This window comes from Mus musculus, chromosome 1 (assembly GCF_000001635.26).
Source record: "Mus musculus strain C57BL/6J chromosome 1, GRCm38.p6 C57BL/6J".
Taxonomy (NCBI): Eukaryota; Metazoa; Chordata; class Mammalia; order Rodentia; family Muridae; genus Mus; species Mus musculus.
Window position 1 is genome coordinate 31,046,278 of NC_000067.6, and position 25,763 is coordinate 31,072,040.

Sequence of the window (25,763 nt, forward strand, 5' to 3'; positions counted from 1 at the left end):
ATGTCACCACTCTGAGAAGTTCATGGAAACATTTTTGGGCAAATACAACTCCTGGGTCAAATACACACACTGTGCCCAAGCCATGCTGTATATCCAGGGGGTGGTTTCAACTAGTTATTTGACTGTTTGCTTTATTTGAGGAAAAAAAATGAAGCAAGGCTTATCCAGATTATTTATGATGACTTTCAATTATATCACTTCTCTGAAAATACCTCTAACAACTGTAACATAACTAGGCTAGCAATTAAAGATAGAAAATGGTCTGAGAATAGATTGGATTAAAAAAAAATTGTTTTATCAGCGAAGCTGGGAGATAGAAGCCCATTCTCTTTGCCCCGAGAAAAGTCAATACTTAATCAAAAGTTAATTTTTTTCCCTCAGAACCTTTCCAAAGGTTGTATTTGACTATTTCTCATATGTCTGTTCTGTCAAGTATCTCAGCAAAGACTGTAGGCACCGGCTCACCTCTCCTCTGCTCCCTGATGAGCCTGAAGTTAAACAATTGCTAAGATTCTCATTTGGGTTAACATTGGGCACAACTCCTATTAAGGGCCTTTGAGCCACCTCACGTGTCCCTAAAAATAAAGGAAAGTACAGTATCCTTTCAAAGAGCTAAGGCAACCCAGGAACACCATTCCGTGGCTCCTCTTGGAATGCTTGGAAGAGATGGGGGGAATATCTGTTGATACAGTGGAAAAAACAGTTACCAGTTGTCTTAGTCAGGGTTTCTATTCCTGGACAAACATCATGGCCAAGAAGCAAGTTGGGTAGGAAAGGGTTTATTCAGCTTACACTTCCATACTGCTGTTCATCACCAAGGAAGTCAGGACTGGAAGCCAAGCAGGTCAGAAATCAGGAGCTGATGCAGAAGCCATGGAGGGATGTTCTTTAATGGCTTGCTTCTCCTGGCTTGCTCAGCCTACTTCCTTATAGAACCTAAGACTGCCAGCCCAGAGATTGTCCCACCCACAAGGGGCCTTTCCCCCTTGATCACTAATTGAGAAAATACCCCACAGCTGGATCTCATGGAGGCATTTCCCCAACTGAAGCTCCTTTCTCTGTGATAACCCCAGCCTGTTTCAAGTTGACGCATAAAACTAGCCAGTACACCAGTAGAGAGATTTAAAATGTGGATGGAGTCAGGTACTTTGGATGGGAAAAGGCAGAAAAGAAAAGAAAGACGGCTGATGACTGGGCCCACTTCTAGTGTGGAAAGGAAGCAGAGAGGTAGTTGAGGAACACCTTCTCATGGAGTCTGTTGTGACTACCTGATAGCAGGAGGAGTGCTCTATAACAATGTACCTTACATGTAGCAGATGTGCAGCTTGGTCTTCATGTGGGTCCCGAATAACTGGAACTGGGGCTAGTCCAAAGCTGTTGCCTGTCTGTGGGATATGTTCTTCTAGCTGGGTTGCCTTGTCTGGCCTCAGTGGGAGGGGATGTCATTAGCCTTGCAGAGACTTGACACACCAGGAAAATCCAGAGGGGTCTCCACCTGCCCAGAGGAGATGGGGAGGGAGGAAAGGATTATTGGAGGGGGTGACCACGGAAGAGGGACAGTGAATGGGATGTAAAATGAATAAGTCATAATATGATGATGAAAAAAAAACTGAAAAAATGTAAGTGGCATAAGGGTAATGTTAAAATGCACATGAAAGGAAAATCTACCTTCCAGGTTTCCCCAAACTTTCAATCTCCCTCATTCTCAGCCTAGGAAAACTAATGATCCCTTCCAGTAAATTACTTGTCGAAGTTACCCAGCAATAAAATGGCATTTCTTGGGCTTACAGAATAGTGTTTTTTGCTTTGCTTTGTTTCGTTTTGTTTTTGACTGTATTTCACCCCATGCTGCGCTCTGCAAAGCTTCGGGTATTGACCCAACTGGGGTACAAGGTAGTAAAGAAGGATACACAGATACTTGTACGGAAAAGCTGGGGTGGTGTGGGTTGTTGTTTTGGTGTGGGGTGGTGAGGGGCAAGAACTAGAGCAAGAGCAACCTGGGATGGCTATGCAGTTAAACCAGTGATTCTCAACCTGTGGGCTGTGACCTCTTTGGGAGTCATGACCCCTTTACGGGGATTGCCTAAGGCCATGGAAAAACACAGATATTTACATTATAATTCGTAACAGTAGCAAAATGACAGTTATGAAGTGACAAAAAATAATGTTATGGTTAGGGTCACCTCCAATGAGGAACCATATTAAAGGATCACAACACTAAGGCAGGTGAGACCATACTCTAAATCTAAGAGATAGGTTTATGGTATATAGCTGAACAAAGAGGCAGGCTTAGCAAATCTCAGTGTGGTGATCTCTATCCAGTCTCAGGCTGTAGTCATTTAGGAGGAGGAAGCTGTGGTTGATAGTTTTTACACTCATTGGCTGGTCCTTTGTAACTACTTACATTTAGACCAGAGGAAGGTTTTGCCACTCCTGTGGGTCTGATGCATTGGGGTTCTTGACTCAAGTGTACTCATATAGACAATACATGTTCACTCAGGACTTGATCCTCTCCCCACAACTCCATAGCCCAGGCTGACGTTGAACTCACAATCCTCTTGCCTACAGTGCCAACCTTATAGCATGGTCTTAGAGGACTGTTCTATTGAATGGTTGGGTTAGAAGAACCCTTGATATATATAATATGTTTTAAAAATAACGCTTATTTTAAATTATGGTCGTGTGCACGTGCCTGTGTGTCTGGATATTTGCATGTCAGTTTGACCACCCTCGGAATGCCAGGGCAAGGGGTTGGATCCCTTGGAGCTGGAGTTATAGCCAGCTATGAGCCTCCTGATATGGGTACTGGAAATTGAACTCCATTCTTCCAGAAGAACAGAAATGAGCCATCCCTAGCTCCTAATATATCCTGGACTTCAATAGACCTGATTGTTGGTTATACTCTATATGCATCATCCTGAAGGATGATGAGGAATCTTTTCTAGCAACAATGAGCTTCAGATTTAAGAACCAAATAATCCTCTTCCACCGCCAAAATACCTGCCCAACCTTCTGCTGCCATACTTTTTAAGACAGAACCTTTCTCTTAACATGGAACAAGTTAATTCATCTAGGCTTGGCTTGCCAGCAACCTTCAAGGATCCTTCTATCTCTGTCTCATTAACTCTCACGTTACAAGCTAAGCTAGTGGTTTTGTTTGGTTTTGTTTTTTAATGAGTTTTTTTCCCCCATTTTTGTGGGTGTTGGGGATTAAACTCAGATCCTCATGTTTGTGAGGCAAGGACTTTACTGATTGGGCCACTCCCCACGGTCCTGTAGGTTGGCTTTCATCCTGACCTTGTCATTAGGTTCTTTGAGGATAGAGGGTAGGGATAGAGAACAATGTTTAGTGTATAAGTTTTAGGTAGGGAGGACTTCCACACTTGCTCAGCTTCTCTGAGATATACATGGAAATAAAATAGAGATAAATTAATATTTTTTTGCATGAGTGTATGATGGAATTATATAATCCACGTAAACCATTAAATTAAAGCCAGCTCATTGTAGGCACTCAGTAAATGTAAGCTATAATATTAGCAAAGGAAATACGCATGACATGTACATGTATGAAATTATTAAAGAATAAAAAAATTAATTAAAAGTTAAAACTCTTAAATCTGCAGAATGGTAAGAGGCAGTAGAGAGAAAGCAAAATACATGTCTTTATCAAATTTTTCTTCTCTCTAAAAGTGGAGTAGAGTGATTTTTAAATTTTCTAGATGCCATGTCTCTTGAGAAACTGGATCATAGGTCATTCAGTAATTGGTAGGATGCCAATTCTCACAGCCTTTAAAATGTGATTATATAATTGCAATTAGAAAATTCAACCACAGAGTGACAGAGACAAGTGTGTTAGCCATGCTGCACCACTTCCCTTCGTTCCTGTGATGCAGTTGCTTCCTCGCTATAAATATCTGTACATGAATGCATAGACACAGGCATGCCATATGTATTCTGCCTAGCCTTGACGGAGGACTCAGAGATCCCTGCTCTCTTCCTGGTCCACCACTACTTAAGATATAAAGATTCATTTCTATTGGAGATTAAACCCATCTCTGAGAAGCAATTTTCATTTTATAACGTCATGTGTTATAAAACTTGAGAAGTCATTTCCAGGGGCCACTTGGCAATGACTCATTGAAGGACTGCACTTGAATCAGAAACTGATTATTCATGGGTCTCGGGCATGTCAGGCCAACAAGCCAGATTGCTTCACAGACAGAGGGCAGAAGGAAGTGGCTGACTGCCCCATGGCCAGTGTGGGCAAGGTCAAGAGAGGAGGATTTCTTCTCAGGGCAGGAGTTGCTTGCCTCAATAGGAAAGACATAAGATCCTGTGCACACTTATGAATCAATGTCAGGGGATGACCTGTCTGGCTTCACACCTAGATTAAATACTGAAACAAAATTGTTAGGCCGAAATCCTGGAGCCTGCTGCAGAAGTTCTAACCCCAAACCAATCAGGAACAATAAGGGCATCCCCCAACCACCCACCCAAGTGAAGAGTTTGGCGAAAGGGGAAGAAAGTGTGTACTGTAACTTATAAACTTAGCCAGACTTCTGCATGGATTTTGTGAAAACTGGGTAAGAAATCTGTGTTCATTGTGTTCTATGCTTTTACATTTCAGACATGTGAGTAGTTCTGTAATCAACGTATCTTTCCATTTTTCTTTAAATCCAAGCAGGTGTCCTTGTGACCCTGGTTTCCTGGCAGCCATTTCTGCTGAAGTGACTAACCAAAACCAGACATTCAGGGGAAAAGGAGATAAGAAATATATCAATTTCCTTATCAGACTAGGAAGTTGATGAAGGGGCTTGGCAAGTGGAACAGTCCACAGAACACTGGGGAAATGTCAAGAAAGACCACCAAGCTTGTTTATTTCCATGAACATAACCCAAATCAGAGTATTCTAAAATATGCGAAGTTCAAAGTCAAATAAATACTTTAGGCAAAAGTGATATTTCTTTCTTGGCTTTATGAGACTGACAACAGAAACTTATGACGCCCTAAGCATTCAAACAGTTCAGTAATTTCTCAGAAGCCCTTAGCCTCAAGTGTGGTTTAAGTTGTGTTGAAAAAAAACCCATTATATCTGTGTATTTGCTGAACTTTATATAGGTGTGTATTTACTTGGCAACCATTGACACCTTTTTTCCAGGAGTACACACTGTTCTATGCCTGGACAAGGGTTTTTACCTCCTCTGTGTGGCGGCTTTAAATGTCAAGGCTGCTGTTGCCATCCCTTCCGGCTGCGCCAAAATTATGTGCAAAATCACTAACCTTACACAAGAAATGTCTTAAGAAACAGAGTAAGAACAGAACACAAGCCCTGCCAGAAGTGTTTGCCTTGATGCTTAGGTCACACAGCTTTAAACATGCATCAGCTGCTCGTGCAATTGCTGGGAGATGCACCGTCACTGTGTAATTACTGTACCTTTCAAAGGAATTAGCATGTAGTTACTATGAACAACATGTTCTAGTTTGTGGAAACAATGCAATTAACTTGTCCTAGGCTAATAAATTAAAGGCAACACAGACTCATCTAACAGCAGCTGGGAGGAGGGGTTGGCTGGCACCCACATTTACTGGGAGCTCTTTGAACTTATTAGCCTCTGTACTCAGTGGGTGAGTTCTGCTTTGGGAGAGTTCAGTACATGGCCACATTTACAAAATGGGTATTAAAGGAAGTTTGAATTTGCCTGCTTAGGAGAAAGATGAGTTAAAGTGAATAGGAAAAAGAAAATCAGTGGCGATGATACACTATAACACATTAATTTGTAGTTGAAACAGTGGCAATAGGCATATGTTAATGCATAGTCTGGGCTCACACTAGCAAATGGTCCTTGAGAAATCCACCAGACACTCACATACTGCAATTAAGAAGACAGCCCTGTACCTGCCCAGTGGCTCCTTGATTTTTTTTTTTTTTTATGATGGGTAAAGATGCTCTTTAATTCCTGTGTCTTTTCATATTTATATTTAGTAATAATGGTCCTAGAGTTGTTTGAAAGGGGCTATTTCACATATTTTTCTTTCCACTAGAGTGTTTGATTATGAAGACTTTTCTTTGGGACCCCTGTAGCATTCTGCTTTGAAGTGTTAAGAGAAAATGACCCAGCATCTCACTGTGTAGGTAATAATTACTAGAACTGCAGAGAGACTTCAGAGGAACCAGCTCTGATATGGATCCTACAGGTCTGAGTCTTGGTGACATCTTGGCTTTTTGACAGTGACATTTCCTTAGCAAGTTTGCCCCAATGTTAGCTCTGAGATGCCCTAACATCTGGGAAAACACTTTTTCTGATTATGACTGTGAGGGTGTTTCTAAAAGAGATGATGGCTTGAATCAATAGATTGAATAAAAAAGATCCATTCTTTCCAGTGTGGGCAGCAAGCACCCAGTCCTCTGAAAGCCCAAATCAAAGAAGTTGAAGAATGGAAAACTTACTCTCTCCATAAGCTGGGCTTAAACTTCTGTCCTCACACTTCTGAGTTCTCAGGCTTTCAGCCTTGAACTGGTCCTTTCGCTTTGGACTCAGGTAGGAACCATACAAATACCTTAGTCACCTTTCTCTTGCTGTGACAGATACTACTACCAAGGCAAATTCTAAAAGAAAGTGTTTAATTGGGCTTATGGTTCCATAGGGTTAGATTATGTGATTAGGAGGCAAGGAGGCATACTGGCAATGGTGTGAATCAAAGCACAAACCTAGTGACATACCTCCTCAAACAAGACCACACCTCCTAATCCTTCCAAAAGAGTTCCACCAAATGGAAATCAAGTATTCAACTATATGAGCCTTGGTGGGTAGGAGGTAGGCATTCATACCACCACAATATGCTTCCTTGCTTCCTTGAGCCTTCATCTTGCCAAAGAAAATCATGGAACTTTCTAATCTCTATAAGCTAAGCATTGAAACCAGTTTGCAGTTACCACATGATGCTCGCTCTATCTATCTATCTATCTATCTATCTATCTATCTATCTATCTATCTATCTACCTATCTATCTTCTATCATCTATTTATTTATCTATCTTCTATCTATTTATCATCTTTGTATCTATGTATCTATTATCTGTTTATCTATCATCTATGTATCTATCTATCTATCATCTATCTACCTACTTACCTACCTATCATCTTCTACTTTGTTTTTTTCCCCATTAATTATTTTTTAAATTCACTTTACACCCAATTGCAGCCCTCTCCTCCCAGTTCCCCTCACATATCTTCTCTCCCCGTGCCCCTTTCATTTCTGAGAAGGGAAAAGTCACCCTCCCCTGGGTTCTAACCCGTCCTGGCACATCAATTCACTGCAGGACTAGGCACATCCTTTCCTAGTTAGGGGAACAGGATCCACAGCCAGGCAACAGAGTCAGGTATATCCCCCACTCCAGTTGTTGAGGGTCCTGCATGAAGACCAAGCTGCACATCTGCTACACATATGTGGGGGTCCTAGATCCAGCCACTGTATGCTCTTTGGTTGGTGATTCAGTCTCTGGGGACCTCCAAGGGTCCAGGTTAGCTATCATCTACTTTCTTGTCTACCTGTTTATCTATCTGTCTAGTGGGCTAGATGTTTTTCTAGAGGATTCTGATCACACTATGTCCTGACATATGAGAAAATTTCTCATCGGTTGAGATAAGTTTAACTTCAGTGACTGAAAAGAATCATCTTTCTGGGGTCTTCTGCTTGAATGGTAATCATAAGGCTGTGTACTTACTATTGACAGATGTCAACAATCTGTCTGAGAGATGCAGCATTCATCTGTGAAGGCACGCACCATCCATTCTTATTTAGCCACTGGCTCTCCTCTTGTCTCCCCACTGTTGGCCATCTACTCTGAAACTCATATACATTTCTAACAAGAAGATGCTAAAGAGACACAGTTATCTAGCTAGAAGTGAACAAGATACTTTCAGTTTCTAGCATTAGGGAGTCAAAGACTCCAGGTACCTATGTAAAGACTTAAAATCAAATATACTTCTTTCTTCTTTCTTTCCTTCTCTCTCTCTCTCTCTCTCTCTCTCTCTCTCTCTCTCTCTCTCTCTCTTTCTTTCTTTTTTTCTTTCTTTCTACGTGGGGGTATATGTATATGTCAGAGGACAAGTTGTAGAAGATAGTTCTCTCCTTTTACCCTATGGGTCCCAGGGATAGAATTCAGGTCTTTATCATTTTGATAGACTCAAATATCTTACTGTTTTAGAAGAACATGTCTATAGACAGTCTCACTATATATCCTGGCTTGCCTGGAACTTGGTATTAGATCAGACTGTCCTTGAACTCAGTTATCTGCATGCCTCTACCTCCCAAGTGCTGGAATTAAAGGCATACACTACAACGGGCTCAATATTCTACTTTTGATAGAATCTTTTGTACATATGTTTGGGCATTTTATTTCCCTATGTTACAGTACATCAATAATGTTTCATTTTATTTTATTTTATTTTGCCTAAAGAAAGATGCAAAAGGTCAGTCTATGATTAAAAAGAACTTTAAAGCAGATACTGTTTTATAATATATTTATGTTTTAAGATAATGGTTAGCTTTTGAATGAAAGGTACATTTTATTCTAGGCTATTCAGATATAATCCTAGTAGAATCTTAAATTGAATAAACATAATATCCATATCTTTAGCAGAATTTATTGTTGATATATTACTTGAAAACTAATTTTATAGACCAAGAATACTCATTCGTTAAAATGTAAGATGAATTGATTTTGTAATAGCTATATTCTAAAAGTAATGTTACTACACTAATGAGGTTTTTGTGTGCATTTGTATGTGTATATACATGCTTGTATGTGTATATGTATGTGAATACTCATTTGTTAGTTAAAATGTAAGATGAATTGATTTTGTAATTGCTATATTCTAAAAGTAATGTTACTACACTAATGAGGATTTTGTGTGCATTTGTATGTGTATATGCATGCTTGTACAAGTTTGTAGTATGTGTGTATACGTGTGTGCATGTATATAGACACTGGAAGGTAACTTTAGGTGTCATTCCTCAAGTACCACCCACTGTTTTATTGAGATGTACTCTTTCACTTCCCTGCAGTTTATCAAGTAGGTTAGGCTGGCTGGTCAATAGTACTGCAGAGACTTGCCTGTCTCCATTTCCTTAAGAATGTGCCACAATTCATGTCTCGTGTTTGTTTTAGTTAAAAAAAACTTTGCACAATATATTTTGTTCACACCCTTTCTCTCCCCAACAAAGTGCTAAATCCTCCCTATTTCCAAATCTCTCTCTCTCTTAAAAACAAAACCAAGAAACACACACACACACACACACACAAAACAAGAAAAAAGACCAATAAAACAGAAAATGTCCCCCAAAAGCAATATGAGACAAAAAAAGTATACAAAAATACCAATGAGTGTATTACTTTGCATTGATGAAAACTGTGCACGAGGTCTAACCTCCAGTGAGGTTAATATGCCTAATGAGACTCCACTGGAGCAGACTACGTTTTCCATTACAAGCAGGTATCAGTTGTATATAGCTTCTTGGTCAGGAGTGAGAGCCATGTCTCCTTCCTGATCAGTGTTGGGATCTTCTCTGGCTTGATCTTGTGCAGGCTTGCTAGGTGCTGACACAGTGACCTTGAGTCCATAGGGCATTAGTTCTGTTGTGTCTGGAAGATACTGTTTCCACAGTGTCTTCTACCATCTCTGGCTCTGTGTTAGTTTCCATGTACTGCAGTAGAAAGCCTCTCTGATGATGGATGAGCAAGGCACTGATCTATGGATTTAAGATAATGTTAATAGGAGTCACTTTATAATGGATGGGTTTTTAAAACATGGGCTCTTGGGATTACATTTAGTTTTTCTTGTTTTCAAGGCAACTGCTTTGCATATGGAGCCATCTTTCCTGCCCAATACTGTTACATTTTAAAATTAACATATTAAAAATAACAATGTTTATGAGCTGGAAAGACATTGGTTGTTAAGAATGCATATTGGAGAGAGCCTGGGTGATGGTTGTGCACACCTTTAATCCCAGCATTTGGGAGGCAGGGAGGCAGGTATTTGAGGCCAGCCTGGTCTACAGAGTGAGTTCTAGGGCTGCCAGGGCAACACAGAGAAATCCTGCCTCAAAAGTACAAGAGGAGAAGGGAGAGGGAGGGAAGGAAGGAGGGAGAGACAGAGAGACAGACAGGAAAGAGTATATATTGGTCTAGAAGATGATCTGAGTATAATAGTTCTTTGCATCCATATTGGGCAGCTCACAATTGCCTGTAACTCTATCTGCAGGACATGTAATGCCTCTGTTGGGTCATGCCCTCATGTGAACACAGCCACCGGAGGACACATACACACAATCAAAAATAATAAAATCCCTTAAAAGTGTTCAGTACCACATCAATTTTGTTTTAGTGATCTTTAGTTAATACCAGTTCTGCTATCTACTATATTTACTTGCTCGTCAGTTCAAAATTAGAGGATATGATTGATTTTTAAATGATTTTCAAAAAGTTTGGTGTCAATAAAAGGTATGTCAGGTTTTTTTTTTTTTGTCAAGATTCAACATTTGAGTCTTCTTTTGTATGTTTATGTATGTTTGCATATGTTTGTATGTGCATTTGCATGTATGTGTTGCACATGCAGTCTGTCTGGTTGTATATATAGTTATATAGTTGTGTGTGTGTGTGTGTGTGTGTATGAGAGAGAGAGAGAGATATGTGTAAGACAGCATTTGATGTCTGATGTCTTTCTCCATCACTTTTACTTTGTTTTCTGTTTTTTCTGCTTTACCTGGTACTTTCCAGTTTTGCTAGTCTAGCTAGCTGGTGTGTCTAGCTAGCTATCTTCACCTTTCAAATTCTGGGATTACTGGTATACTGTTAACCCTGTCTGGATGAAGTTGCATTTGTGATAAAAGCTGAAAGAAAGGCTGGGCAAAGAGGCACTTGCAATGACTCCCTTCTTATGGAAGCACGGAAGCAGAGCCTTGGATTGGCTAAGAATGGATGTAGGTTTACTGCTCTTTTTTTTTTTAAATACCTGAAGCATGCTGGGTAAATTAGCTAGCAGTACTACCTCTGCCTTTCCTCACTTGCAAAAGGATTTAGCTCGTATGAAGCTAGGGAAAGCTAACTGAAGGATATTTTTAGAGCATGAAATATTGTAGTAGTCGTCATCATTTGTGATGAAAGGTTTATATTCTCAATATCAAACTCCAAGACTCTTACTTCTCTTAAAAGCAATTCATCTCTGCACAGGTTCCTTGTCAGAAAAGCAGCTGGATATTATTAATATTAAGAGGCCTCCCTGGTGTGAAGTATTGGCTCACAGATTATATGATTTTAGCATTAGAGCAGGAGATAAGAATTTAAAAAATGGATTACCACCCAAACCAGTAGATTAAAAGAAACTGTTCCTGACACCCACCTAAAGGATTGTTGCATGTGCTCTCGGTGACTGTCTCAGGCAGAACAGGTCAGATAGAGACAAACTGACCTTAAGGCATGCATTCTTACCATTACAAAAATTACACATTTTTTTTTGTCTGTGTAATATTTCCTTGATTTCCCCTTCTGTTGTTGGGATCATATCCCGTTATTTTAGAGATAGGGTCTTATGTAGTTTAGGCTGGCCTTGAACTTGCTATGTAGGTGAGAATGACCTTGAACTACTGCTTTTGTGTACTATGTGCTATAATATTACAGATATGTGGCACATGCGAGAGTCCCATTTAGGTCACGTCTTAATATTTTCATGCTACAAGATATAGGATATTTAGTAGCATCTATCTGTCAGTCAGCCTGTCTGTCTGTCCATCTGTCTGTCTAACTATCTCTATCATTTAACCTATCTATACCTACCAAAGGTCTTGCTATGCAGCTTAGGGTGGCCTTGAACTCATGCACTTCCCAAGACTTCAGAGAGCGCATTATACCATGCCTCACCACAATCCACTAGTATCAGTTTCTTGCTAAATAAAACATATGAGTGAATAAGTAATCCAAAGAGCATAGAGATGGCTACTCCTTAAAGCCACCTTTGGCCATATTTCTTGTTAATGGGCACTAAACTACATGTGTCAGTGACGAGCGTCTAATTAAAACCACCAGCATTTCCTGTGTCCCAACTGATGTCAGAACTGTTACAAATCATCCACGTGTCCCTTTGCTTAGAGCTTGACAACCTACCAATCTGCTATGGGGAGGCCTGGTGACTATAACTTAACAACTATTCTTTCAGGACAGCCATAGTTTTTAACTGGGTTTTGGGATGTGGGGGATCTTCCAAGTGGCCAACCTGGACCAGAATCTAGCTTTCAATGACATAGGGAAGGGTCTGCTGTGAAGTTCAGCTCACAGTGGAAATACAGACATCTCTTTTTTTTTTTTTTTTTGGAGTGTCTTCCAAGATTTTGCTTGGGAAATGATCCATCACTAACAAAGCTTGAGGTCTGTGCTCACATTGCTAAAAAAGTATTAAATAGAAAGCTCTGTTCTTTGAAGTCCATAAGAGAAGATAAGTTTGAGTCCTTTAATGCCCTGGTTAACTTTTGAGCCACCAAAGCCAAAGCAAGATACATTAATATTAGTGTTGCTTGTCTGGGTGATTTTGAGATTGGAAGATTGACAACTTTGTTTTAGGGCACTTGCAAAGCTGCTGTAGGACAGGGAGCAAGCAGATTTACTTCCTGTCTAAGTTAATAAATTTCATTCCCTCCTCTAATTGGACATAGTCCAGGGTTATAAAGATAGTATCTCTCTCTGAGTCAGAGGCAGACAGACTTTCCAATTAGGGCAATAAATGTGATGTTTCTATAGGGGTGAGATTTCCCAGTAGCTCCTTTAAAAGAGTGACCCCTTTGGTGTGCAGCTCCTACCTTAGCTACATCTGCTTCTCTGCCACAGGCATTGTGTGAGCATGTTGCTCAGCTCTGCCATGTATAATAAACGGCACTGATGAATATGGCTTTATTGTCTCCTTCCTGATTGAATCTATGGAAACTTGGCAAGCTGACTGACTTGGCAGACATCATGGCGGCTGGTGTTCAGGATCTGTTTGGTTGCTAGTAGTATGTTCACCTCTGGAAAAAAATGCTGACAATGAGAACATCATGTGGAAGATGAATTCCCACTAGGATCCGTGCTTTTGACTTTTATAGAAGAGTCCACAGTCTCCTAGGAAATAGTGAAAGTATTCATAACTATGTTTCGGTGAATGTCTAGGAGTATCTTGAAAACATTACTGCTAAAATTTCTCTTCCTGCTGCCTTAGCAATAATCTTATCCTCCCCATCCATACAGCAAAGAAGGTATTTTGGTTAGGAGTTATTCATCAACTTCCCAAAAGTTTGTACAAATTTTATTGCATACAAGATCTATTTGGGAGCTTGGTGGAAGCAGATCGCTATGTCCTACCCTCCGGGGACTTACTGCGTGAGTCTGGGGGGCCAGACTGAAATAGCTTTTGAAAGGAAATCCAGAGAAATTTGACTTTGATGGAGCATATCATGGTTTAAATTTGAAAAGTTAAAAGAGCAAATGTCTTCTTTAAGTGAAACTGTAAGTAGGTGAGAGGCATAAAATTAATCTGTGTCTTTCCTTTTCAAGATGTAGGTGTGACTGGAGAGGCATTTGAGGATATTTGATGTGTCCCCATGCAGAAGCATTCTCTTGGAAGTCAGTTCCTCAGCACTGAGTTCTTCCTTGCTAAGGACTTGGCTGTTTTCCCCACAATAACAGTTGGAGTGAGTGACACAACTGGTCCAGACATTATTTGTTATGGGATTTGTGTAACGTTTTAGAAATATTCTGGGGCTGGAGAGATGACTCAGCGGGTAAGAGCACTGACTGCTCTTCCAAAGGTCCTAAGTTCAATTCCCAGCAACGACATGGTGGCTCACAACCATCTGTAACAGGATCTGATGACCTCTTCTGGCGTATCTGAAGACAGCTACAAATGTACTCATATAAATAAAATATATTAAAAAAAAGATTGTTAAAAAAAAAAAAAAAAGCCAGGCAGTGGTGGCACATGCCTTTAATCCCAGCACTTGGGAGGCAGAGGCAGGCAGATTTCTGAGTTTGAGGCCAGCCTCATCTACAGAGTGAGTTCCAGGACAGCCAGGGCTACACAGAGAAAGCCTGTCTCGAAAACACACACACACACACACACACACACACACACACACAAAGAAATATTCTTCACTGTAATGGCTTGCATAGTAAGTCGTCTTTTTAAGTATGTACCATGCAAGGGTGCAGTGCCAGTTTGGAGCCAGCATAAGCCTGACCACTATTCAAAGAGACCAAGCATTCCTGAAATGCTCTCTAATTCCTTATCTAATAGGCCTTTCTTTACTTGTGAGTTATCAAGTTTCTGGTAAGATATGCTAACTCATTTTAACGTGACCTTATGTTGTGTGGACTATCCTTGTTTTATTGTTACCCCTGAAACTTAGCTGCTGCTGCCCTATGGACTGAGTTTCCCAACGTCCCTACTGTGCTCCTCTTTCATGCCTGAGAATTGGATCATACTGGACATAGCTCTTTCTTCTTTTACTATTTAAAAATAATTTAAAACGTATTACTTGACAATTTAATACAGTACGCAATATATTTTCATCGCTTATACTGCTCATTTCAAGATTTTTTTTCCCTTCCAATTATCTCTAGGACTGCTCTTCCAGGTCTGTCCTTTCCTAATGACATGACCTTAAAAAAGAATAACTGGACTGAGTTGAATTAGGGTTGCTTGTATAATGACCACGTTATTATAACCTTGTATAATAACCAGGGTGTTTGTTCCAGGATCACAGGCAACTTGAAGAAAAGTGACTCCCAGTACTTAATATGGAGCCTCATGTGCCTCTTTCTTATCCACATTGGAGAGCTGATTGGTTCCATCTTGTGTAGCCCTTATACAGGTTACCACAGTTATTGTGAGCTCCTGAGTGGTAGGAAGAAATGTATGTCCAGAAGAAATGTATTCTGTTTCTGGTCAGCAACATGTAAGAAAGTATTCCACACTTGGTACTAGGATTTATATTAAATGACCACAGCTTTTGGGACCCATATCATTCACCCTTGCAGGGTCCATTTGTTGTAACATCCTTTTAAAATTATATTTTTAGAACTGGTTTATGAAGTAGTAGGTGTCCCTATGGCTTTCCCATACATCCTTAGTTTTGGTTAGTCTTTTCATATCTTCTCACCATCTCCATCATAAGCATTCCTACCCCTAGCTAAACTCCATGGAGCTCAGTCGTCACCACTCACCTTTCCCATCACCTGGGTTCTACCATCCCCTTACCACATAAAGCCTCTTCCCAGCCCCTTTCTCATGGATCCCTTTAGCTTCCTGCCCTCTACAAACACTCCAAGTTAAACACAAATCTAAACACTTGAAAGCAGAATCTACATATGTGAGAGAAATTGAGTCTTTGTCTTTCTAGGCCTGAGTTAGCTCCCTGAGAATAGTATTTTCCAGACAGCATTATACTTTCAATGGCTTAGTGCTGAATAAAATCCCAGTGTGCATATGTAATACAGAGGAAGTGGATACTTGTTTGTCACTTGATGGACATCCACACTGAGTGTCTCTCCCAGCTACTGTCAGTAGAATAGCAAGGGCATGGGTGTGTAGGTATCTCTGTGGTAGAATATACAGCTTTTTGGGTATATGCTGGGAGTGGTACGGTTTGGTCATATGATATATTAATTTTAGTTTTCTGAGGAATTTCCACTTATTACCATAGTGGCTGCAACAATTCACATTCTCACTAACCGTGACTATGGGTACCCTTTTCTTCCAGATCTTCACTGCCTTTTGGTGTCTTTCTCCTGATGGCTGTCGAACACTTTAAAAAAAAAAAAACAAAAACCTTTGCTAGTCATTTTTATTTCTTCTTTTGAAGACCGTCTATTTTATAGACTGTTGACTGGGTTATTTTTATTTTATTATTTCTATTTAATTTTATTTTATTTTGGTTTTTTCGAGACAGGGTTTCTCTGTGTAGTCCTGGCTGTCCTGGAACTCACTCTGTAGACCAGGCTGGCCTCGAACTCAGAAATCCACCTGCCTCTGCCTCCCAGGTGCTGGGATTAAAGGTGTGCGCCACCACTGTCCAGCTTTATTTATTTATTTATTTATTTATTTATTTATTTTTTGATATTTACTTTTAGGTGTATTTTGTATGTATTTCTTCAGGTATGTAGCTGACAAACATCCTCTCCCATTCTGTAGGTCTCTATTCCATTCAGGCAACAGTTTCCCTTGCTGCACACAGCTTCGTGGATGCTTTTTAATTTCATGAGACCCCGCTGTGGACTAGTGACTTTGTTTCTCAAGCATCTGGAAATATTGAGAAAGTCTTTAGCAGTGCCTATATTTTGAAGTGTGCTCCCTATACTTTGTTCTCTAGAAGGTTTATGCTTTACACTGATCTTGATCCATTTGGTGTTTATTTTTGTGCTAGGTGAAAGAGAGAAATCTAGTTTCATTCTTTTACGTATAACCAGTCTCTCCCACCTCCCAACACCCCCCCACCCCCGTCCCGCCCCATGCCATTTATTGACAAGTTTATCTTTTCTTCAGTATCATTTTCTGTATTTCTGTGCAGATCAGGTTGCTTTACTTGTCTGGGCTTTTATTTGAGTCTTATTATTATTATTATTAATAAATATTATTATTATTAATTATTATTATTATATTCTTTTGATCACTCTGTTTCTGTGCTAGCACCATGTTGCGTTATTCCTATGACTATGAAGTTTAGCTGGAAATCAGGTCTTCCTATCTTTTGGTGATTTCCTTCATCTCTTCCTCCAGGGTTTGAACAAGGAAGTAGAGAGGGCTCTGACTTCCTTGACTAGGTTTGTTCTACAAACTATTTTTAGGCTTTTGTAAATGTGATTGCTTTCCTACTTTTTCCTTCAGTATGTTTGCCTTTGATATATAGGAAGGCTGCTGATTATTCTATGTAAATTTTGCATATTCCCATTTTATTGAAAATATTTACTAGTTCAAAGAGTTTTCTGGTGGAGTCTTGAGGGTAGCTTATATATAGAAGCATATATTCTGCAACTAATGACGTATGGATGTTTTCTTCCTTATTAATGTAACTTTTATTTCCTTCTCTTGTTCTATTTAATTTTTTTTTTGTTTTGAATTTCACATTGTCTTCCTCCTTCAGGGCCCTAAAGTTTATTGTTAAGTTATTTATTTGAGATCCCAGGGTCTTGAACATCTGTCTTAGATGGTACTTGCTCCAAGAAGGTCATACTTCCTAATCATGCTACTCCCTATGAGCCAATCATTCAAGCACATGAGTGTATGGTTGCCATATTTATTCAAACCACCACACCTATAGTAGACTAGGTTGTCAAATGCACATAACACTCCTAAACCTAACTGAGCAATATACAAACAAGTCAAAATATCAATATATACATATAAACACACACATATATATGTACACACACACTTGTAGAGATTAAATAAGTGAAAATAAGAATTAAAAAGAACATTTTAACAAATTGCTAGAACAACAGCACTGTGTTGAAAGCTGAAATTGTTCTGCTTCTAGCAGGATACACCTGATGCTGGTTAGAGGAGACAAGAGTGAGAGCCTTTGGTGTCTGTAGCCTTCAAGTACCCTGAGGATTTGGCATGTCAGAGAGTGGAGGGGGTAAGTCCTTTCCTGGTAGACCTCTCAGATGCCAGCTCTCCAGGTCCTACCTGAAGAATGTGTGTGAAGAGAAGAACTTCCCTTGAGCAGCTCAATTTGGTGATTTGGATTTGAGGAAACTTAAATTTGGGCTCCAAGTGTCTGTCATTGCTCCTACCAGCTTCCCTCCATAGATATCTGAGATAACCCTTTATAGTGGTGATTAAGTGAAAATGAGGTATTCACAGTCTTTCTAACCCACTATGCTTGGATGTCCTTACAAGGAGAGGGAAGTAGAACAGCAGCACACAGAGGGAGGACCATGGAAAGATACAGCAAGAAGACAGCCATTGGCATACCAAGTAGAGAGACCCAGGACACCTTATCATGAACTTCTAGTCTTATAACTGTCTCCCTGTTTAACGTACCCATCCAGGGGGATTTTATTTCAAGGGGTTTGGCAACAAATGAAGAAAAGAATGCACAGAGAGCTTCCTTTCTCACGTCTCCGCTGCTAGAAAATAGATGAAGGGATTTGGGGCTGTAAAACACTGTGGTGACCAAAGAATGTCACTAAAGAAAGAGTCTGGATACTGGGTCATATTTCACAGAGGCTGGCCTGTGGGTTTATTCTTTTACTCTATGGTCAAAGTATATTGTTAATAAAGGATCAGGGAGATGCAGCTCACATACTAGGCATCATTGCTACAGAAGTGTGAGAAAATGGCTGCTATTTAAGTCACCTGGCCTATGCTGCTTTGTTCAGCAGCCCTAGAAAGTGGGTGTGGCAGGGCAAGATCCACACACATTAGAATAGTAGATCATATCTTAGATGTAACCAACTTATCTTAAGATTCTCATTTTATTTAATAATTCATTTGGATAATACCTATGAGCCCCTAGACTTGGAAAACAGAATTACTAGCTAATTTTAATAGATGTTTTCCTTTAATGGATGGTCCTACTAACACATAGTCTAGATTTAATTATTTAGCACGTGCTTTTTGGCTCTCTATTTGCTGAGGATTTTGATTTTTTCCATGGTTTAGATGTTGGGGAAATAGTAATTTGAGCTCAAACTTCAAAGCCATGTGCTGTTTACATTTAGTGTGTGTTTGATGGATTCAGAGTTAAAAATACATCCAAGTAAAACCATTATTTGGCATATTGAGTGGAAATAAGGGACAGGGGAAAGAAGACATATTATTTGGAGCACAGGAAAGTGAACAGCAACTTTACAAAAGGTGTCAGAAGAATCCCCTTTCGAGGTGGCTTCATGTAGAGTCTGAGTGGGTGTAGGGTGTGTTGATGCCGACACACACTCTCCAGATGGTTCTTCAAGGAAAGATTTTCTGCCGTAGATGCTGGAGAGTGGCCACGCGCCTGTCAGAATCTTCATGGATTGGCTCAGCTACAAAGAGCCTGTCAGAGATATGCCAAACTCACAGACTCTTCCTTGTGAGAAGTTAAACTTGGGGCGGTAGGAGGCAGTCAAAAAAGAAGAGAGAAATGGAAGCGCTTTTGATCTGAGTTTTGATCTAAGAAGCAAGTCTGGGATTTCTAGGGCTCCGCAGCCTGTGGATTTCCCCACTAATGAATTGTCAGGATGCTGTTCAGTCTGAATGAGGGAAGTTTTATAAAGCTGCTTCCCAGCTGTCTGTTGCCGTGCTTGCCAAACTCCTCTCTTCTCTCTTCTGATCACGGGTGTCTTACCCTTTTCACTGGGCTACATTTTAACATTCATCGTTTTAACAGGGTAAGGAAACAGCTTTGTCTGGTTCTGACAGCAATGGACCTATCAGATTCAAATATGTACTGGTTACAAGATATTGTGGATGCTAGCGATCGATAATAAGCAATCTTTCTTTAACCACATCACACAAAGTAACAAAGGGAAGGATAATTCTTGAAACAGGCCAAGGAGAAGACAATTAGTATTCTACAAAGAGAAATGAGTGCCAACATCAAGACTTCATTTTCATGTTCTAAGCTACAGTAGTGAAAGTGTGTGGAAGAATTTGACATAACCTGACTTTCATGACTTTCAAAATACCCCATATTGTGTATTCTGATATTCAGATCATTATTTACTTCCTTTCAGTCACATCTGAATCCAGGTGTGGGGTTCATAGCAGTAGTTTTAGATGTGAGGACCATTTGCATCTGAAGAGCTAATACAGACAAGCATTTATTATGGCACTGGGTATGAACTGCATACCTTGGTAAGGAAGTGATTATCTTGAGAATAAAGGATAAAGAGCCCAAGTGTTCTGATCGAACCACTATAGTTTACAATTCTTGAATTATAATTACTACTATTTGAAGATAGTAAAAGATACACATTTCATAGCTGATCAGAAATAGATAATAAGGAATGGGTATTTCTGTATCTGGAGTTCCTTTAAGGAAAATAATTTAAGGAAGTAATAATGTTAAGAAAAAGGTCCCACTAAACTATGACCCTCAAAAGCATATGGTTTTGCACACATCTACAATGACAAAAGAGGTATCTGGAGCATGGTAGGTATCCAATTAATATTTGACCTTGTTTTATATTTGACTTTGTAGTTATATAACTAGTTTTAGAAGCAATTTAAGGTATACAAGAATATATCATATAGGTTATATATAAATAGTGCATCATTTTGCATAAGACATTTGAGATTTGAGGATCCACAGATTTTGCTGTCTGAGGGAGTTAGTTGTTCCTGTGGATGAAGGAAAACTGCATCTCTGTTCAGGCAAAAATGGCAGCATGATTAATATTGAGCACTGATGGTGTTCCAGCCATCGGTTACCTCCTTTCCTTTGCCTAAGAGAACTTAGTATTTTTTCCTGTACCAGAAACCTGCATTTGTACATTGAAAACAGTTGTGGTGGTTTGAATGAAAATGGCTCCCCTAAGCTCATAGGGCAGGACACTATTAGGAGATGTGGCCTTGTTGGAGTAGGTATGTCCTTTATTGGAGGAAGTGTGTCTTTGGGGGCAGGTTTTGAGGTTTCAGATGCTCAAGCCAGGCCCAGTGTCACTCTCTCTTCTTTCTTTTGGATCCAGATGTAGAACTCTCAGTTACTTCTTCAGCACCATGTCAGCCTATGTCCCACCCTGCTTCCTGCCATGATGATAATGAACTAAACCTCTGAAACCGTAAGTCAGCCTCAATTAAGTATTCTCCTTTATAAGAGTTGCTCTGGTCATGGTGTGTCTTCACAGCAATGGAATCCCTAACTAAGACAGAAGTTGGTACCAGCGACTAACTATCATTGTGATAGGCTGGCCCATGTTTTTGTTTGGAGGAATGTGGACTTTGGAATTTTGAATTAGAAAATCAGCTGAATGCTTTAAGCAGAATCCAATGGACCGTAACAGTAGAAGCAGTAGAGCTGAGGGTGATTTGAACTATGGGGGCCTGGTTCAAGAGGTTTCAGAGGAGAATAATATTAGTATGTGGCTTAGGCATTATTCTTGTGATGCTTCAGTGAAGAGTGTGGCTGCTTTCTGCCCTTGTTCAAAAAAATCTGCCTGAGGCTAAATTGAAGACTTATGGATTAATAGCGTTAGCAGAGAACATTTCAAAACAACCTAGCATTGACTATGCAGATCTATAATGAAAGGAAGAAGCTGGGCAAGGAAAATTACAAAATATACAGTTGGAGGAGGACAGGGGAACCAGAAAATGCAAACAAATTAAAGACAAGATTGAAGTCAAGTGGAGTCAGGGGAATAGTGCCCTCAGAGCAAGACCCCATGCTAAGCTTCCAACCTGTGAAAAGGAGTCAAAGAAAAGTAAAAATGAATTAGAAAGAGCTCAGGGCCAGGCATAGCAGTGCATACCTTTAATCCCAGAGGCTGGTAGATTTCTAAATTCAAGGCCTGTCTGGTCTACAGAGTGAGTTTCAGAACAGTCAAGATTAGGCAGTGAAGGAAACAATTGAAAACAGAAAGCTAATAAACATGTAATTAAACTAGGGGACCATGTTTCAGTCCCTGTAAGGAACAGAACATGGAAGCTTTGGCCTCATGCTTTGGATTTAGAATCAAGGATATAAGAAAGAGGTTACAGAATGCCTATTTGTGAGTAAGAAAGGCCAATGAGGCCAGGGATGTGTCAGGAGTACCCCTGCATGGAGATATAGAGAGGCCACTGTGTGAAGAAGCTTTGAAGGTTCACCTGGAATGTCTTGAAGAGCTCAGGATATTGGAGATGCTAGAGATGTGGGATCCTCTGAGAAGAGCTGCTATCAGGGAGTCGAACCAGCCCAAGAGACAGCAGTGTGTTGCAGTCAACAAAGCTGAAAGGAGTTGGAGATCTGAAGAGCACTTTGAAATCAGACATGGAGATGCAGACTTTGGAATTTCCCCAGCTGATGTTTAGCCCTGTTTTGGTCCAGCATTTCCTTGCTATGGTTCCTTTCATCCCTTTTGGAACAGTAATGTCTATTCTGTCCTACTGTATGTTGGAAGTATATAATCTGCTTTTTGTTTTGATTTTACAGAGGATTGCAGTTAAGAGATTTCATGGGTCTCAGTAGAAACTTCGAATTTTGAACTTTTAAAAAGGGTTCAGACTGATAGATTATGGGGACTTTTGAAGTTGGGCTGAATATAATTCTGCATTCTGATATGGCTACAAGCCTATAGAGACTAGGGAATGAAGTGTGATGGTTTGAATGAAAATGGTCCCCATCGGCTCATAGGGAGTGGTGCTATAAGGAGGTGTGTCCTTTTGGGGGAAAGTGTGTCACCGGAGTGGGCTTTGAGGCTTCAGAAGTTCAAGTCAGGTCACTCTCCCTGTTGCCTTCAGATCTGGATGTAGAACTTGAGCTACTTCTTCAGCTCTATGCCTGTCTGCATTCCTACCATGATGACAATGGACCAAACCTCTGAACTATGAGACAGCTGCCAATTAAATGTTTTCCTTTATGAGAGTTGCCATGGTCATGGTGTCTTTTCACAGCAATAGAAACCCTATCTAAGACAACAGTGGAGCACCAGGATGAATCATAAATAATTTAAACTACTTCTTGCCAACCCATTTCTCTTGAGGCAGTGATTGGATGAGACATTTAGATTAGGATTTCCTTGACCCACAGGGATTGGTCAGGAGTAGACTCCAGTCAGTCCTGAGAGGCACAAGGAGATAGTTGCTATGAATTTTGGGAAAATGCATTTCTTAGTGGTTTGGGGTGTTAATGGAAGGCATATTCTTGTTGGCACTGTTTATAGGAGTCTAGAAGCCCCACACCCCAGATGCTATGCTTCACAGAGGCTGTAAGCTGGGGAGTAACCTCACAAAGGGTAAATCTAACAAAATATAGGTGAGGTCATTGAAATACTAAGTCTTTGTAGTGGCTATTCCTGGTTGTCAACTTGACTATATTTGGAATGAACTACAATCCAGAATTGGAAGGCTCACCAGTGACCCTAATCTGGAGGCTGGGAGATAGAAGTTTCTGACCTGGATCTTGGAATGGAGATCTTGAGGCATAGTGGCTATGGATTCCAGAAGATTAAGACAGGGAGAGCTCCGAGTTCAAGGTCATCTGGGATTAAAGGTGTGGTGGCACACACCTTTAATCTGGGCTACACCTTCTGCTGGAGACCATATAAGGTCATTGAAAGAAGGGAGTCTCTCTCTCTCTCTCTCTCTCTCTCTCTCTCTCTCTCACTCTTTTGCCTGCTTGCCTTGTGGGACTGAACAACTGCTAGATCCTTGGACTTCCATTCACAGCTACTATTGAACGATTGTTGGGAAATGGACTGCAGACTGTAAGTCATCAATAAACTCCTTTACTATATAGAGACTATCCATAAGTTCTGTGACTCCAGAGAACCCTAATACAGTCTTCATTGTTCATACAAGGTTTTAATTAACTTTCATAGCTTCATTTGAAGAGTGAAATGAGATTCTTGCCTATTTTCTACTGGATGAGGCAGAGTAGAGATGAATGATCATCTACGTGGTGGTGAGGAAACTGAGGTGAGGTAGAAGTGAATGAGCAGCTACACGGTCACGGTGCGTCTCACATGGGCTGTTGAGGCAGCATTTCAGATCTCGACTTTTTATTAGATGTTTTCTTTATTTACATTTCAAATTTTATCCTCTTTCCTCATTTCCCCTCCGAAAACCCCTCATCCCATCCCCCCCTCCCCTTGCTCACTAACCCACCTACTCTTGCTTCCCTGTCCTGGCATTCTACACTGGGGCATCCAGCCTTCACAAGACCATGGGCCTCTCCTCTCATTGATGTCCCACAAGGCCATCCTCTGCTACATATGTGACTGGAGACATGAGTCCCCTTTGGTTAGTGGTTTAGTCCCTGGAGCTCTGGGTGGGGGGTACTGGTTTGTTCATATTGTTGTTCCTCCTATGGGGCTGAGTCCTTTCTTTAGCTCCTCCATTGGGGACCCTGTGCTCAGTCCAATGGATATTGTGAGCATCCACTTCTGTAAATGGATTTTTTTTTGTCCCTTTGTTCCAAGGAGCAGTTCTTTCTTCCTTATAATGCCCACTATGATAGTATAACTCAACAGATTAGGATGGACTAAATCTTAATACTAAAAATGTATTATTAGAATAAGAACAGGTAAGAATCCCAATAAGTATGATGGGGCAACTGTATCTGAGTTTCATCTTCCCCCAAAGAAACTTTGATCCATGAACACTCTGTACTGTGCCTCTCTGAGTCTGTCAGTCACCAGGCAGCTTCCTGTTACTCTGGATTTGCCTATTATCTCTCACATATTATAAACTTCTATATAGCTTAATTTATTGCTAGCGTTTAAAGTTCCTCTTTCTGCTCCAAACAGTACTTTTAGCTTAATTTAAATGACAACCAGCTTCTAATTTAAATAGGCTCAGTTCCATGGATTCCCAATATCAAGAAGACATATAAAGCATCACATTTAGTGTTTCCTCTTTCTTTTTTGTTTAGTCTCAATCCAGTTAGGGGTACAGAATAGTAAAGACGGATCAAGAATACAAGGAGTAGGATAAGGAGGATGAAGAGGATGGAGGAAAAAGGAGAAGGGGTAGAGAAGGAAGAGACCATGGTACTGCCATAGAGGAAGGACCAAAGAAACAGCCACTGAATAATTCTACAAAGACCAGCTTCTCACTTCAGCAGACACAAAGGGAAGAAAAGACAGAACTAGTTACTATAGGATGCAAAGCATTTCCTAGGCTTCATAGAGTAGGGCAAGAAATATACCATTATGGTGTATTTCAAAGAAACACTCTATTTCCGTGTTAACCTTAATTTCTCCAACAAAGCCTCTGGTTAGGGATAATACCTTGTTAGCCATGAGAAAAGAAAATACAGCAACTTAATCACTTTGGGAGAAAAGAAGAGCATCTCTGTAAAGAATAAGAGACCAGAAACACCTTTAAAAATAAGAACAAAGGAAGCATTTGACAAGTTCCTATTAAACAGAGGCAATTCGAGATCAGCCGGGAACAGTAATATAAAACCAACTATACTAGCACAGCATGTATTGAGGGAGCCTGCTGCCTGTCCTGATTTTCAAGTTTAGGAGCCATAGCTTTGTATTCTTCATGAAAGATTAACTGACATCCTATATCCCAAAGTTTAACTAAAAAGTAATCTTCCCATTACAAACTGTGGGTGAGAAATTCTCTTCTGACATTTAAAGCTGCACACATATAAGGCATAAGTAAATGAAGAGATGAATAAATAAAACATATTTTGTAATACCCCAAGGCTTGACTGCTAGGAAAGATTCACTTAAAAGCATTAGCTTCAAACACATGAAACTCAAGAAGAATGAAGACTGAAGTGTGGATACTATGCCCCTCCTTAGAATTGGGAACAAAACACCCATGGAAGGAGTTACAGAGACAAAGTTTGGAGCTGAGATGAAAGGATGGACCATGTAGAGACTGCCATATCCAGGGATCCACCCCATAATCAGCATCCAAACGCTGACACCATTGCATACACTAGCAAGATTTTATTGAAAGGACCCAGATGTAGCTGTCTCTTGTGAGACTATGCCGGGGCCTAGCAAACACAGAAGTGGATGCTCACAGTCAGCTAATGGATGGATCATAGGGCTCCCAATGGAGGAGCTAGAGAAAGTACCCAAGGAGCTAAAGGGATCTG

At 40.2% G+C, this 25,763-nt stretch overlaps 1 long non-coding RNA gene across 1 annotated transcript in view; it reads right to left on the bottom strand.

The window, feature by feature from the left end:
- Gm29669 (predicted gene 29669) overlaps positions 1-25,763 on the bottom strand; it is a 77,267-nt gene that overhangs the window by 27,090 nt on the left and 24,414 nt on the right. Inside the window, exon 2 of the long non-coding RNA NR_136907.1 lies at positions 1,308-1,495. This is a non-coding gene — a long non-coding RNA (predicted gene 29669). The remainder of the gene's footprint in view (positions 1-1,307; positions 1,496-25,763) is intronic.